Genomic DNA, 15472 nt, shown 5'->3' on the forward strand with positions numbered 1-15472 from the left:
ACATAGACAGCCAGCTGATGACCAATCCATTAGTGCAATGGATGGCTGGAAGCATTTGTCTTTGCCTTTGCAATACCACAGAAGCAATGCATGGTCAATGTACAGCAATGACACACCTGTGTGAACAGCCAGGAGACCCCCCCCCCCCCCATGTTATGTTACATAGTTACATAGTTAGTACGGTCGAAAAAAGACATATGTCCATCAAGTTCAACCAGGGAATTAAGGGGTAGGGGTGTGGCGCGATATTGGGGAAGGGATGAGATTTTATATTTCTTCATAAGCATTAATCTTATTTTGTCAATTAGGAACATTCAGCACCCACCCGCTATCAAGGCAGCTGCCTATCATGTCATGCCCTACCTGCACAGGTGTGCTGGCTACTCAAATGATCCAATTAAGGAGGCCATTTAGTCAGCAGCAGCAGAAGTCCTGTGCCTGGACGCTCCAACAGCGGCCAGACACAAGCAGAAGCAGAAGCAGCAGAAGCAGCAGCAGCAGCACCACCTTTTGTTTTTTGGCTGCAGCAGCAGCAAGGCCCACAGGGCTGGCTAGCTGGCTAGCCAGCAAGCAGGTAGCAATGAAAGTAGGAATCTTTCTTTTTAACCCTGTAAGGGGGTGGTGCACTGTACCCGAAGATACTGCCATATCGGGTCAATGCATAGGGCGACGGAAGCAAGCTTCGAAATCGGCCCCCGTTCTCAAAAATCCATTTAATATATGGTCCCCAGATAGGGGACGTATCAGATATTAAACTGATAAGAACAGATTTTAACTTGGCTACCCCTGAGGGGTATCTTTTTATTTAGAATTCATAACATTTTACAAAGTGCATTACGATTTATAAATATAATTTTTTTTCAATAAAAACAAATTTTGATAATAAAATCACATATAACAATAAAAGTTCACATAAATACAATCATAATACACTTAAAATGGGCACTTGGTGGCTTTACAAAAGGGCGTTCCATTCATTAAAATACCATTTTCTGGCTAATAAAGGATAATATTTCTTGTCTAATAAAAAGTACTGGTACATATCACTAAAACAAAGAGCTAAAACATCATTCACAGATAAAATCTCATGTTTAAAAAGTAAAATGTTTCTGGCATTCCATAGAGCTGCTTTAACACAGTTTATGATCTTCCATGCCATTGTCTCTTGAGTCCGTATTGGGCATTCCAGACATCCATAAAAAACAGCTGCAGAGTTTAAGTCTTTTATTTCTGTTATCTTCTTCACCAGAGGGAGTATTTTAGTCCATATCCTTTTTGCATAAAAACAAGTCCAGAAAAGGTGGTACACGGTCTCGGGTTCCTGGCAGCCCTCCCTCGGGCATACTGCAGTGTTGGCCATCCTTCTTCGGTGCTGGAATGCCCGGCATGGAAGACACTCGTGTATGCAGCTCCAGGCCAGATCTTTCTGTGAATTAAAAAGATAAATCATATTTGCCATCTTCCATATTTTCCTGCATTTCTCTTCATTAAAATTATTCACAGGGGCAATAAAACCACTTTCTTTAATATATTTTAACATTTTTTTGCTATTAGTTACTTCATTAATACTTTTTCCGTTAAAGTTGTACAAGTTGAAAATTTTCTCTAAAATCTTGTATTGTTGGGGAAGATTAAAAGCATAAGGACAGCTTAAAACAGTTTTAAACCACCCATTCCTCCTCATAAAAAAACCTGTATTAAAACGGATAAAATATGACCAGTAACTATCCTTAAAAAGTGTGCTAACACACATGCTAAAAAACTTGGTAAAAAGGAACGCCCTGATGTCGGGGAAGTCCTTTCCACCCATACCTTTTGGCATCATGACGATCTCTCTTCTCAATTTTTCACTCTTGGAGCTCCATAAAAAGGTAAAACATGCTTTAATAATTTTATTTAAAATCATTTCGGGGGGTGGAAAGACCATGCCAAGATACAATAAAATGGGTAAAATCACCATCCTTGTAACTAAAACCTTCCCCTCCATCGTTAGCTTTCTCATGTTCCACATACAAATTTTTGTGTTTATTTTTTGAGCCACCAAGTCCCAGCTATTAAAACCATTGTTTGACTCACTGAAGGAGACCCCTAAAATCTGCACAGACTCAGACACAGGAATGGGTAAATCCCTTAAAAACAGTCCTCCTATATTTAAAACACTGCTTTTATTAAAATTTACCTTAAAACCGGAGGCACAACAAAAAAAATTCAACTTGCTTTAGGGCTTTTTGAAGCGATGGGGTGTCCCTTCCAAGCACTGCCACATCGTCCATGTACCCCACTACTTTAGCCTCTAGTCCCCCTCCTCCCGGCAGGGGGACCCCTCTTATTTGCTTATCTCTCCTCAAGGTGCATAGTAGAGGCTCAAGCGCACATATGAAAAGTAGTGGGGACAAAGGACACCCCTGCTTCACTCCGGAATTTAAAATCACATCCTGTGTCTTAAAACCGTTAACTAAAATCTTGCTTGTGCAGTTTTTATAAAAGGCCTTAAGAGACAATAAAAAGCCTTCAGGTATACCCATTTTCTCTAAAACCTTAAAAAGATAAAAATGTGACACTCTGTCAAAAGCCTTCTCGAAGTCTAAGGATAAAATGGCTAGTTTTCCGTTTCTAGACTTTGTGTCACTAATCACATCTTTTAAAAGGTTAAGATTTTCCCATATGCTCCTCCCAGGCACCCCACAGACCTGATTTGAATGGATTATTTTCTCTATTACACTTTTTAATCTATTTGCGCACAGTTTTGCCATCACTTTGTAGTCACAGTTGAGGAGGGTGATTGGTCTCCAGTTCTTTAGATCTGACCGGTCTCCCTTTTTGAACAGCAGGGAGACATCACCCTTCCTCCATGAACCTGGGAGGGCTTTTGTTTTAAATACTTCTGTAAAAAGGGAAAAAAGGTCATCTTTTAAAACACCATAAAAAATGACATAAAACTCAATGGGTATACCGTCAGGACCAGGCACCTTACCGGATTTAAAACTCCTGATCGTCTCTAAAACCTCCTGTTCCGAGATCTCCCTCTGTAAAAGAGACTGGGACACAGGGTCTAAAACATTGGTAATCTCCTTCAATGAGTCATTCATAAAATCAATATCAATATTTTTTGTATTAAAAAGATCCGCATAAAATGAATGTACCCTTTTTAAAATACCCTGTACATCTTTTTCTCCTTGTATATTATCAATTAAAACCTTTTTATCCGTTACTTTCTTAAAAAAGTACCTGGAGCAGGTCTCGTTCTCTTCAAGGTGCTTTATTTTGGATCTGAAAATTATCTCTTTTCCCTTCTGCTCCAGGCACTGTTTTATTTCTTTTTTTAAGTCAGTAATTTCTCTATAAACCTCTATACTATTGTCTCTGAATTTGTACAGGGTTTGCAGACGGGTATTTAGAAGGGAGTAAAACTCACGCTTCTCTTTAGCTCTAGAGATCCCTACTCTAATAAAAAACTCTTTTATTTTTATTTTCATTTTCTCCCACCATATACTGATGGGAGTGTTAGGATCTCTTACCCGTCTGCAGTCCTTGTAGAAGTTGATAAAATCGGATAAAACCTGCGGATCTTCTAAAAGGGATACATTCATCTTCCAGGCATTCCTCCCAGTCTTTTTTCTAAAATCACTCTTCACCTTAAAAGATAAAAGTTTGTGATCAGAAAAAACATTGGTTAAAACATCACACTTAAAAGGCAGTACTTGATAAGAACAGAAGATAAAATCGATCCTGGAGCTGCAGTTTGCGTTGCTCCAGGTCACACCGTCTCTTTCTGGTAAAATACTATTGCATTTCTTAAAAACATCAGTAAGTCTAAAATCAATAATCATATTTTTTAACATAGAAGATGTTTTATCATAGTTTCTACTTACTGAATTGGTAAAACGGTGCTCCCCCCTTAAAATACAATTAAAATCACCTGCTAAAATAAGAGGTTCAGAATCATTGATAAAAAGGGGTAAAATCTCTAACATCCGTGCTCTATCATTTTTATTGGGTGAACCATAAAAATTTAAAAACTGCCATTTAATACCATCAATAAAAGCTTTGACCAATAAAATTCTGCCTGGTAAAATCTCATGAATAAAATCAATAAAAGCATTTCCTTTAAAAAGTATGGCGACCCCTGCTGATCTGGATTCGTTAGATCCAGACCAGACTGATGGACCGTGTACCCAATCTTTTTTATACTTTTCATAATTTAAACTATGCGGGATGCCGCACTCCTGCAGGAAAACCACAGAAGCAGCAAAAATAGACAAGTAGTTAAAAAGGGCAACCCGTTTCGCTCGTGAACTTATACTTCTTACATTCATAGACAATCCGGACAACTCAGCCATTGGAGATGTAAAAAAAAGGGAGGCTCAGATAACAAACTAAAAACCAGATTGCGCACTGGAGCTCTCGTTACCCCCCACCTCTGACTCTACCGTACACATAGAGGAAGCCGGAGAGGAACCACCCTCGCTCGAGCAGCCCCCCTCTTCCAAGACCACAGGTGTATAGACGGAGTACATTGGTAAGAACAGCTTCTGGGCTCCATTCTCTTTTTCGGCGTCCACCTCTTGCCCCTCCATAGGGGTCGGGTGCGTACTTAGGTCCGTTTCCGGGACCTCGGAGATGGTCACCCCTGAAACCTCCTCCTGGCTGGGAGGAGGAGGGGTATCCACCGCTGGGACCTGTGGAGGAGCTTCACTTGGAGCCCCCGTCACGACAGGAACTTCCATCTGCTCCTCCTGGACCACCTCCGAGTCCGGACGCCCTTTGGAGCCCCTTCGTCTTTTCACCTTTGCTACTCCGTCCGGGTTTTCACACTCAGGGGGACCCCGAGCAGGAGGACCTTCCGGGGTGGAATCGGGCACCTCTCGCTCTTCCACCTTCTCTGAGGTATCTGCCCGATCCCCTCTCGCATTTCTCTTCCCCGGCCTCCTCTCATTTGGGGTCCCCCTTTCCACCTGTGCCTCTTTCTCCTGGGGTTCTTTTGGGGGGGCCGTGGTCTCCATTTCACAGCTTACCTCTTCTTGTGGGGGGTGCTCCTCCTCTCTGGCTTTTCCCCAGGCTGGTCTCCGGACGTCTCTCTTGGGTTGCCCTTGCTGTTCTGTGGTTTTTTTTGGTCTGTGGGGACAGAAAGCATACACGTGACCAAAGTGACGGCAAAAATTACATCTCAAACCCTTATCACATTTTTCTGTTTCATGTTGCATGCTTCCACATTTCTTACAGGAACTTTCACAATTTTCCTTTATGTGCCCATAACGTTGGCACCTTCTGCAGAAGTTTGGCATTCCCGCAAAAAAGAGGTCGCCACACACATTGTTTAATTTAAAACGAGCAGGCGGTAATAGTATCCCCCCTGGGAGGGTGGGGTCTTTGTTGCACGTGACTTGATATCGCCATTTTGAGGTCCAGACACCACAGTCGTTCATGATTTTTCCTCTGAACTCCACCTTTTTAAAGTAGGCTGCCAGGAACCCATCGATCTCTCTCTGATTTACAAAAGGGGAGTACATCTTCACGACAATCAACTTGGTTTCATCTAGGACGTGCTCGACAATTTGGATACCCTTAAGCCTCGGATCATCTTGCTTTGGAATTTTCATTACTGCATCTAAGAATACGCCTTCCCCTATGAAAGTGCAGTCGTAGATCCTCCGCTTAGGGTAATCCTGGATGGCCAAAATCTCTCGCTTACGAACATTAAGAATCTTGTCGAGCACGTCCTCTATCACGAACCTCATGCCACGTGCATCCGCCGCATCACCTGTGAGAATGACCCGCACAGTGTGTTTAATCCGGGCATAAGCCGGTACCGAACCAGGATCTAGATCTTCATCCATGGTTCATTCGTGTTTTGGTCTGGTTCTCTCCGCTCCAAACAACCAGCCAATTCGCTCAAACCTCTCTCCACCCGAAGGCTTTGAGAGGCGATCGCAACCCGTTACCCTGGGACTAAGCCCTCTCCCCAATAGCAACAAGTGGGTGAAGCCCAGGCAATAAACCTGGGCGATCCCACAAGGCCGAGGAGAGGGGTACCCGAGTACCTTCTGACCAGATCTCCTGTATTACTACACTTGATCTTAGCCAAAAGGCCGAGAAGCGATAACCGTGAAAGGGGCGGGCCCAACAAGGTGCCCTTCATGGGCACTATCACTGCTTGCTGTCAGGGAGGCTGCCAGACAATTTTCCATGCACACTCTGGGCTGGGGGGCAGTCAACCACCAGTACACACAGCAGAACCTAAACCCATACCATTATTGCTAAGCAGCAAGACAGGGGCCCATTGCACTCCCACGGGGCCTTTTTAAATGCAATCCATAACCCGGATTTGCCAGGAACCCTTCTTACTCCTCCTACTTGCATGTGACACTGGGCTTAGGATCTGCATAGGAAACACACACACAAGCACACACCTACCTTTGTTGCCTGCAGATGCCTCCTTGGCTGTCCCCAAACGGTATCAAACCAACACCCACGGGAAGCTGTAAGCATAGAGGACATGCCTGCACCCCATTGGACTTACCTATGTGGGTTAAACCCGGGTTATTTGACAACCTATGGCGGTGATGGTTCTGCTCAGGCAGAGCAGTGCTGATGCTCCTCATAAAGCTGTCGCTGCTGTGAAGGTTCTAGGTGACATCACAAATCCCTATGGTTACATACACAACAAAGCTGGGTTGTTGTTGTTTACACTCTGCAAGGCCTGTGGAAGTGAGTGACATCATAGCACTGTAGTTCTGAGGGTTCTAGATGGATGCAACAATCTCCTGTTGCTTCTGTGAAGGCCATAATAGACGACATCACCAAACAGCTCCATAGTCACATACACAGCAAAGGAGAGATGTTGTTTACACCTAGTGATGTCAGTGGTATTGAGTGACATCACAGCACAGTGCTAAGGCTCCTGGGCCTGGACACAGCAGCGGCTGCAATATCTCAACGGAGAATACGTTTATATATATGTGTGTGTGTGCGCGTATATATATATATATATATATATATATATATATATATATATATTTCTCCGCCGAAATCACTTTTAAACCCATTTCCACCTTTTTTTCCCTTCTCTTCCTCTTACTTTTTTTTCACGTTTTTTTACGTTTTTCTCCTTTTCGCCTCTTTTCTGGGCGTATTATTCTTCTTTTTCTTCTTTTTTTTCGTCTAATGCATACCCCATCAGTGCAGCAATGCTTATTCAATACCGCCAGCAGATGGAGACACTGGGGGATAATTTTCTAAGGATTTATACTGATTTTTCCTGTCTGAATTTGTCGCACAGAAAGTTGCAGGCCAAATATGTGTGACATTTCTGCGACTTTAGCTTCTAGAGCATTTTTACAACATTATACATAGGTGCTGAATACATAAAAAGCGACTGTTCAGCGACAGACAAGTCGCATCGGCTGAAAGTAGGCCAGAATGTCAGTCAATGTTGGAGCAGGTTTAGATACAGTCTAAAGTATAGATCTCAAAGTCTGTGCACAGAATTTAGCAAGGGACTCGCACCTTCTGATGCATCAGGTAGGTGCACAATAGCATAGCCTAACCCTCTGTACTTTGGTCTATATTGATGCGGGACATAGACAGCCAGCTGATGACCAATCCATTAGTGCAATGGATGGCTGGAAGCATTTGTCTTTGCCTTTGCAATACCACAGAAGCAATGCATGGTCAATGTACAGCAATGACACACCTGTGTGAACAGCCAGGAGACCCCCCCCCCCCATGTTATGTTACATAGTTACATAGTTAGTACGGTCGAAAAAAGACATATGTCCATCAAGTTCAACCAGGGAATTAAGGGGTAGGGGTGTGGCGCGATATTGGGGAAGGGATGAGATTTTATATTTCTTCATAAGCATTAATCTTATTTTGTCAATTAGGAACATTCAGCACCCACCCGCTATCAAGGCAGCTGCCTATCATGTCATGCCCTACCTGCACAGGTGTGCTGGCTACTCAAATGATCCAATTAAGGAGGCCATTTAGTCAGCAGCAGCAGAAGTCCTGTGCCTGGATGCTCCAACAGCGGCCAGACACAAGCAGAAGCAGCAGAAGCAACAGCAGCACCACCTTTTGTTTTTTGGCTGCAGCAGCAGCAAGGCCCACAGGGCTGGCTAGCTGGCTAGCCAGCAAGCAGGTAGCAATGAAAGTAGGAATCTTTCTTTTTAACCCTGTAAGGGGGTGGTGCACTGTACCCGAAGATACTGCCATATCGGGTCAATGCATAGGGCGACGGAAGCAAGCTTCGAAATCGGCCCCCGTTCTCAAAAATCCATTTAATATATGGTCCCCAGATAGGGGACGTATCAGATATTAAACTGATAAGAACAGATACTACACTTGATCTTAGCCAAAAGGCCGAGAAGCGATAACCGTGAAAGGGGCGGGCCCAACAAGGTGCCCTTCATGGGCACTATCACTGCTTGCTGTCAGGGAGGCTGCCAGACAATTTTCCATGCACACTCTGGGCTGGGGGGCAGTCAACCACCAGTACACACAGCAGAACCTAAACCCATACCATTATTGCTAAGCAGCAAGACAGGGGCCCATTGCACTCCCACGGGGCCTTTTTAAATGCAATCCATAACCCGGATTTGCCAGGAACCCTTCTTACTCCTCCTACTTGCATGTGACACTGGGCTTAGGATCTGCATAGGAAACACACACACAAGCACACACCTACCTTTGTTGCCTGCAGATGCCTCCTTGGCTGTCCCCAAACGGTATCAAACCAACACCCACGGGAAGCTGTAAGCATAGAGGACATGCCTGCACCCCATTGGACTTACCTGTGTGGGTTAAACCCGGGTTATTTGACAACCTATGGCGGTGATGGTTCTGCTCAGGCAGAGCAGTGCTGATGCTCCTCATAAAGCTGTCGCTGCTGTGAAGGTTCTAGGTGACATCACAAATCCCTATGGTTACATACACAACAAAGCTGGGTTGTTGTTGTTTACACTCTGCAAGGCCTGTGGAAGTGAGTGACATCATAGCACTGTAGTTCTGAGGGTTCTAGATGGATGCAACAATCTCCTGTTGCTTCTATGAAGGCCATAATAGACGACATCACCAAACAGCTCCATAGTCACATACACAGCAAAGGAGAGATGTTGTTTACACCTAGTGATGTCAGTGGTATTGAGTGACATCACAGCACAGTGCTAAGGCTCCTGGGCCTGGACACAGCAGCGGCTGCAATATCTCAACGGAGAATACGTTTATATATATGTGTGTGTGTGCGCGTATATATATATATATATATATATATATATATATATATATATTTCTCCGCCGAAATCACTTTTAAACCCATTTCCACCTTTTTTTCCCTTCTCTTCCTCTTACTTTTTTTTCACGTTTTTTTACGTTTTTCTCCTTTTCGCCTCTTTTCTGGGCGTTTTATTCTTCTTTTTCTTCTTTTTTTTCGTCTAATGCATACCCCATCAGTGCAGCAATGCTTATTCAATACCGCCAGCAGATGGAGACACTGGGGGATAATTTTCTAAGGATTTATACTGATTTTTCCTGTCTGAATTTGTCGCACAGAAAGTTGCAGGCCAAATATGTGTGACATTTCTGCGACTTTAGCTTCTAGAGCATTTTTACAACATTATACATAGGTGCTGAATACATAAAAAGCGACTGTTCAGCGACAGACAAGTCGCATCGGCTGAAAGTAGGCCAGAATGTCAGTCCATGTTGGAGCAGGTTTAGATACAGTCTAAAGTATAGATCTCAAAGTCTGTGCACAGAATTTAGCAAGGGCCTCGCACCTTCTGATGCATCAGGTAGGTGCACAATAGCATAGCCTAACCCTCTGTACTTTGGTCTATTTTGATGCGGGACATAGACAGCCAGCTGATGACCAATCCATTAGTGCAATGGATGGCTGGAAGCATTTGTCTTTGCCTTTGCAATACCACAGAAGCAATGCATGGTCAATGTACAGCAATGACACACCTGTGTGAACAGCCAGGAGACCCCCCCCCCCCATGTTATGTTACATAGTTACATAGTTAGTACGGTCGAAAAAAGACATATGTCCATCAAGTTCAACCAGGGAATTAAGGGGTAGGGGTGTGGCGCGATATTGGGGAAGGGATGAGATTTTATATTTCTTCATAAGCATTAATCTTATTTTGTCAATTAGGAACATTCAGCACCCACCCGCTATCAAGGCAGCTGCCTATCATGTCATGCCCTACCTGCACAGGTGTGCTGGCTACTCAAATGATCCAATTAAGGAGGCCATTTAGTCAGCAGCAGCAGAAGTCCTGTGCCTGGACGCTCCAACAGCGGCCAGACACAAGCAGAAGCAGAAGCAGCAGAAGCAGCAGCAGCACCACCTTTTGTTTTTTGGCTGCAGCAGCAGCAAGGCCCACAGGGCTGGCTAGCTGGCTAGCCAGCAAGCAGGTAGCAATGAAAGTAGGAATCTTTCTTTTTAACCCTGTAAGGGGGTGGTGCACTGTACCCGAAGATACTGCCATATCGGGTCAATGCATAGGGCGACGGAAGCAAGCTTCGAAATCGGCCCCCGTTCTCAAAAATCCATTTAATATATGGTCCCCAGATAGGGGACGTATCAGATATTAAACTGATAAGAACAGATACTACACTTGATCTTAGCCAAAAGGCCGAGAAGCGATAACCGTGAAAGGGGCGGGCCCAACAAGGTGCCCTTCATGGGCACTATCACTGCTTGCTGTCAGGGAGGCTGCCAGACAATTTTCCATGCACACTCTGGGCTGGGGGGCAGTCAACCACCAGTACACACAGCAGAACCTAAACCCATACCATTATTGCTAAGCAGCAAGACAGGGGCCCATTGCACTCCCACGGGGCCTTTTTAAATGCAATCCATAACCCGGATTTGCCAGGAACCCTTCTTACTCCTCCTACTTGCATGTGACACTGGGCTTAGGATCTGCATAGGAAACACACACACAAGCACACACCTACCTTTGTTGCCTGCAGATGCCTCCTTGGCTGTCCCCAAACGGTATCAAACCAACACCCACGGGAAGCTGTAAGCATAGAGGACATGCCTGCACCCCATTGGACTTACCTGTGTGGGTTAAACCCGGGTTATTTGACAACCTATGGCGGTGATGGTTCTGCTCAGGCAGAGCAGTGCTGATGCTCCTCATAAAGCTGTCGCTGCTGTGAAGGTTCTAGGTGACATCACAAATCCCTATGGTTACATACACAACAAAGCTGGGTTGTTGTTGTTTACACTCTGCAAGGCCTGTGGAAGTGAGTGACATCATAGCACTGTAGTTCTGAGGGTTCTAGATGGATGCAACAATCTCCTGTTGCTTCTATGAAGGCCATAATAGACGACATCACCAAACAGCTCCATAGTCACCTACACAGCAAAGGAGAGATGTTGTTTACACCTAGTGATGTCAGTGGTATTGAGTGACATCACAGCACAGTGCTAAGGCTCCTGGGCCTGGACACAGCAGCGGCTGCAATATCTCAACGGAGAATACGTTTATATATATGTGTGTGTGTGCGCGTATATATATATATATATATATATATATATATATATATATATATTTCTCCGCCGAAATCACTTTTAAACCCATTTCCACCTTTTTTTCCCTTCTCTTCCTCTTACTTTTTTTTCACGTTTTTTTACGTTTTTCTCCTTTTCGCCTCTTTTCTGGGCGTATTATTCTTCTTTTTCTTCTTTTTTTTCGTCTAATGCATACCCCATCAGTGCAGCAATGCTTATTCAATACCGCCAGCAGATGGAGACACTGGGGGATAATTTTCTAAGGATTTATACTGATTTTTCCTGTCTGAATTTGTCGCACAGAAAGTTGCAGGCCAAATATGTGTGACATTTCTGCGACTTTAGCTTCTAGAGCATTTTTACAACATTATACATAGGTGCTGAATACATAAAAAGCGACTGTTCAGCGACAGACAAGTCGCATCGGCTGAAAGTAGGCCAGAATGTCAGTCCATGTTGGAGCAGGTTTAGATACAGTCTAAAGTATAGATCTCAAAGTCTGTGCACAGAATTTAGCAAGGGCCTCGCACCTTCTGATGCATCAGGTAGGTGCACAATAGCATAGCCTAACCCTCTGTACTTTGGTCTATATTGATGCGGGACATAGACAGCCAGCTGATGACCAATCCATTAGTGCAATGGATGGCTGGAAGCATTTGTCTTTGCCTTTGCAATACCACAGAAGCAATGCATGGTCAATGTACAGCAATGACACACCTGTGTGAACAGCCAGGAGACCCCCCCCCCCCCCCCATGTTATGTTACATAGTTACATAGTTAGTACGGTCGAAAAAAGACATATGTCCATCAAGTTCAACCAGGGAATTAAGGGGTAGGGGTGTGGCGCGATATTGGGGAAGGGATGAGATTTTATATTTCTTCATAAGCATTAATCTTATTTTGTCAATTAGGAACATTCAGCACCCACCCGCTATCAAGGCAGCTGCCTATCATGTCATGCCCTACCTGCACAGGTGTGCTGGCTACTCAAATGATCCAATTAAGGAGGCCATTTAGTCAGCAGCAGCAGAAGTCCTGTGCCTGGACGCTCCAACAGCGGCCAGACACAAGCAGAAGCAGAAGCAGCAGAAGCAGCAGCAGCACCACCTTTTGTTTTTTGGCTGCAGCAGCAGCAAGGCCCACAGGGCTGGCTAGCTGGCTAGCCAGCAAGCAGGTAGCAATGAAAGTAGGAATCTTTCTTTTTAACCCTGTAAGGGGGTGGTGCACTGTACCCGAAGATACTGCCATATCGGGTCAATGCATAGGGCGACGGAAGCAAGCTTCGAAATCGGCCCCCGTTCTCAAAAATCCATTTAATATATGGTCCCCAGATAGGGGACGTATCAGATATTAAACTGATAAGAACAGATTTTTTTTTTTTAAGTTAGCCCTCAGAACTCACTCAGAGTTCCAAGATCTTATTTGGAACTCAATTTTGTGTTCATCATCAGGTAACATGTTTTTATTTCTTTTCTTAAACACTAATGAAACAAAATAGAACATTTAAAAACAAAATAAGAAACAACATAAAAATAGCAAAACCAAACATTACTTTCTAATTAAACAAAACCAAATTAGAAGGTCATCCCCTTCCTCCATGCAAACACCATTAGAAAGTCTATCAGTCCTCGACTGATATTGCCATTTGCTATATCTTTCTTAACTTGAAACGCCAACCAGCCTGGAATTTTATATGTTTCAACAAAACGGTTCATGTCTGCCTTGAAAGAAAAATAGACTTTATCCCGAGCTTCTTCCTCCCGGTTCTTCAAGCCTATCTTTAGATCCATCATATCTTTGTCAAACGTTTTTCTTTCTGCTTCCGACAAATTTTCCAACAAACCACCAAGCACACCAAAATACTGCACTGGCACATACCCTTCCTCCTCTCTCTTCTTCTTCTGCTCTGTAGGTCTTCTAGTTGGAACCTGCTCCACTTCTGGTTCTTTCACTTCAGCTGGTTCCTCTCTGCTTCTTTTTACAGTTTCCTTTTTCTCTGAATTTTTCTCAGACTTTTTCTTAGGACACGAGCCAAGCAGATGGCCCTCCTCACCACACAGATGGCATTTCCTTTTCTTTTGACAATTTTCCACCTCGTGACCCTCCTCTTGACACTTGAAACACCACAAAAATGTGCAATCCTCCTTTCTGTGACCGTACTGTTTACATTTGCGGCAAAAATCTTGCATGCCAGAAAAATACAGATCCCCGTTCACAGAACCAATTTTAAAACGTCCTGGGGGGATCACTAACTTGCCATCTGCCATTTTAAATTTCACATGGAACCTCCACTTGGTGGTCCATAGTCCATATTGATTAAATACCTTGCCTTTATTCAGAACACTGTCACAGAATCGAGACAAAAAGGTAACGATATCCTCCTCCGAAGTATATGGGCTATACATCCTTATAGTCACCAATCGTTCTCTACGTGGGAAATGTGGAACTATCTCCACCCCTTCCAAAACCGGACATACCTTCTTTTGCTGCAATATGTTCCAAAATGACTCATAGTCCTCTTCAGAAGCCAGCACCACGTCGTAGTATCCACTTCTGGGAAACTCAAGCATGGATAGGATTTGCTCCCTCCTGACTTCCAGCAACTTAAACAGCACTTCTTCCACGACAAAGACAAGGCCTCTTTCCTTCTTCCGGACATCGAGCAGGGAAATACGAACTCCATTCCGAAGTCTCGCAAAAGGCGGCACGCCTTCCGAAGAAAAACCGCAATCTTCCTCCATGTCCATGATGTCCAGACACCTCCCCCACCGAAGTAGGTAGGTGGGGATCGCCTCCCGTTGTCTGGGGACTAAGCCGGCTCCCTGATAGCAGCAGGGGGGTGAAGTCCCTCCGTTAAGAAGGACGATCCCCCCAGGCAAAGGAGCCGGGTACCCCAGACACCCTCCGGCCAGACCAAGTGAGCAGAACTACACTTGATCTTAGCCAAAAGGCCGAGAAGCGATAACCGTGAAAGGGGCGGGCCCAACAAGGTGCCCTTCATGGGCACTATCACTGCTTGCTGTCAGGGAGGCTGCCAGACAATTTTCCATGCACACTCTGGGCTGGGGGGCAGTCAACCACCAGTACACACAGCAGAACCTAAACCCATACCATTATTGCTAAGCAGCAAGACAGGGGCCCATTGCACTCCCACGGGGCCTTTTTAAATGCAATCCATAACCCGGATTTGCCAGGAACCCTTCTTACTCCTCCTACTTGCATGTGACAATGGGCTTAGGATCTGCATAGGAAACACACACACAAGCACACACCTACCTTTGTTGCCTGCAGATGCCTCCTTGGCTGTCCCCAAACGGTATCAAACCAACACCCACGGGAAGCTGTAAGCATAGAGGACATGCCTGCACCCCATTGGACTTACCTGTGTGGGTTAAACCCGGGTTATTTGACAACCTATGGCGGTGATGGTTCTGCTCAGGCAGAGCAGTGCTGATGCTCCTCATAAAGCTGTCGCTGCTGTGAAGGTTCTAGGTGACATCACAAATCCCTATGGTTACATACACAACAAAGCTGGGTTGTTGTTGTTTACACTCTGCAAGGCCTGTGGAAGTGAGTGACATCATAGCACTGTAGTTCTGAGGGTTCTAGATGGTTGCAACAATCTCCTGTTGCTTCTATGAAGGCCATAATAGACGACATCACCAAACAGCTCCATAGTCACATACACAGCAAAGGAGAGATGTTGTTTACACCTAGTGATGTCAGTGGTATTGAGTGACATCACAGCACAGTGCTAAGGCTCCTGGGCCTGGACACAGCAGCGGCTGCAATATCTCAACGGAGAATACGTTTATATATATGTGTGTGTGTGCGCGTATATATATATATATATATATATATATATATATATATATATATATATATATTTCTCCGCCGAAATCACTTTTAAACCCATTTCCACCTTTTTTTCCCTTCTCTTCCTCTTAC

The 15472-nt window shown here is 44.4% G+C and overlaps 2 non-coding genes and 3 pseudogenes across 2 annotated transcripts; all 5 read right to left on the reverse strand.

The window, feature by feature from the left end:
• Nucleotides 1-616: 616 nt before the first annotated feature.
• On the reverse strand, nucleotides 617-797 carry LOC130325491 (U2 spliceosomal RNA; annotated as a pseudogene).
• Nucleotides 798-5968: 5171 nt separating this feature from the next.
• Nucleotides 5969-6101, reverse strand: LOC130325529 (U2 spliceosomal RNA; annotated as a pseudogene).
• A 2081-nt stretch (nucleotides 6102-8182) lies between these two features.
• LOC130325541 (U2 spliceosomal RNA) lies at nucleotides 8183-8373 on the reverse strand. Its single transcript, XR_008870338.1, has one exon. It is a non-coding gene; the product is annotated as a U2 spliceosomal RNA (small nuclear RNA).
• A 2085-nt stretch (nucleotides 8374-10458) lies between these two features.
• LOC130325542 (U2 spliceosomal RNA) lies at nucleotides 10459-10649 on the reverse strand. The gene has a single exon (XR_008870339.1). It is a non-coding gene; the product is annotated as a U2 spliceosomal RNA (small nuclear RNA).
• A 2091-nt stretch (nucleotides 10650-12740) lies between these two features.
• On the reverse strand, nucleotides 12741-12912 carry LOC130325502 (U2 spliceosomal RNA; annotated as a pseudogene).
• Between the last annotated feature and the right edge of the window lie 2560 nt (nucleotides 12913-15472).

This window comes from Hyla sarda, unplaced genomic scaffold (genome assembly GCF_029499605.1).
Source record: "Hyla sarda isolate aHylSar1 unplaced genomic scaffold, aHylSar1.hap1 scaffold_272, whole genome shotgun sequence".
Classification (NCBI taxonomy): domain Eukaryota; kingdom Metazoa; phylum Chordata; class Amphibia; order Anura; family Hylidae; genus Hyla; species Hyla sarda.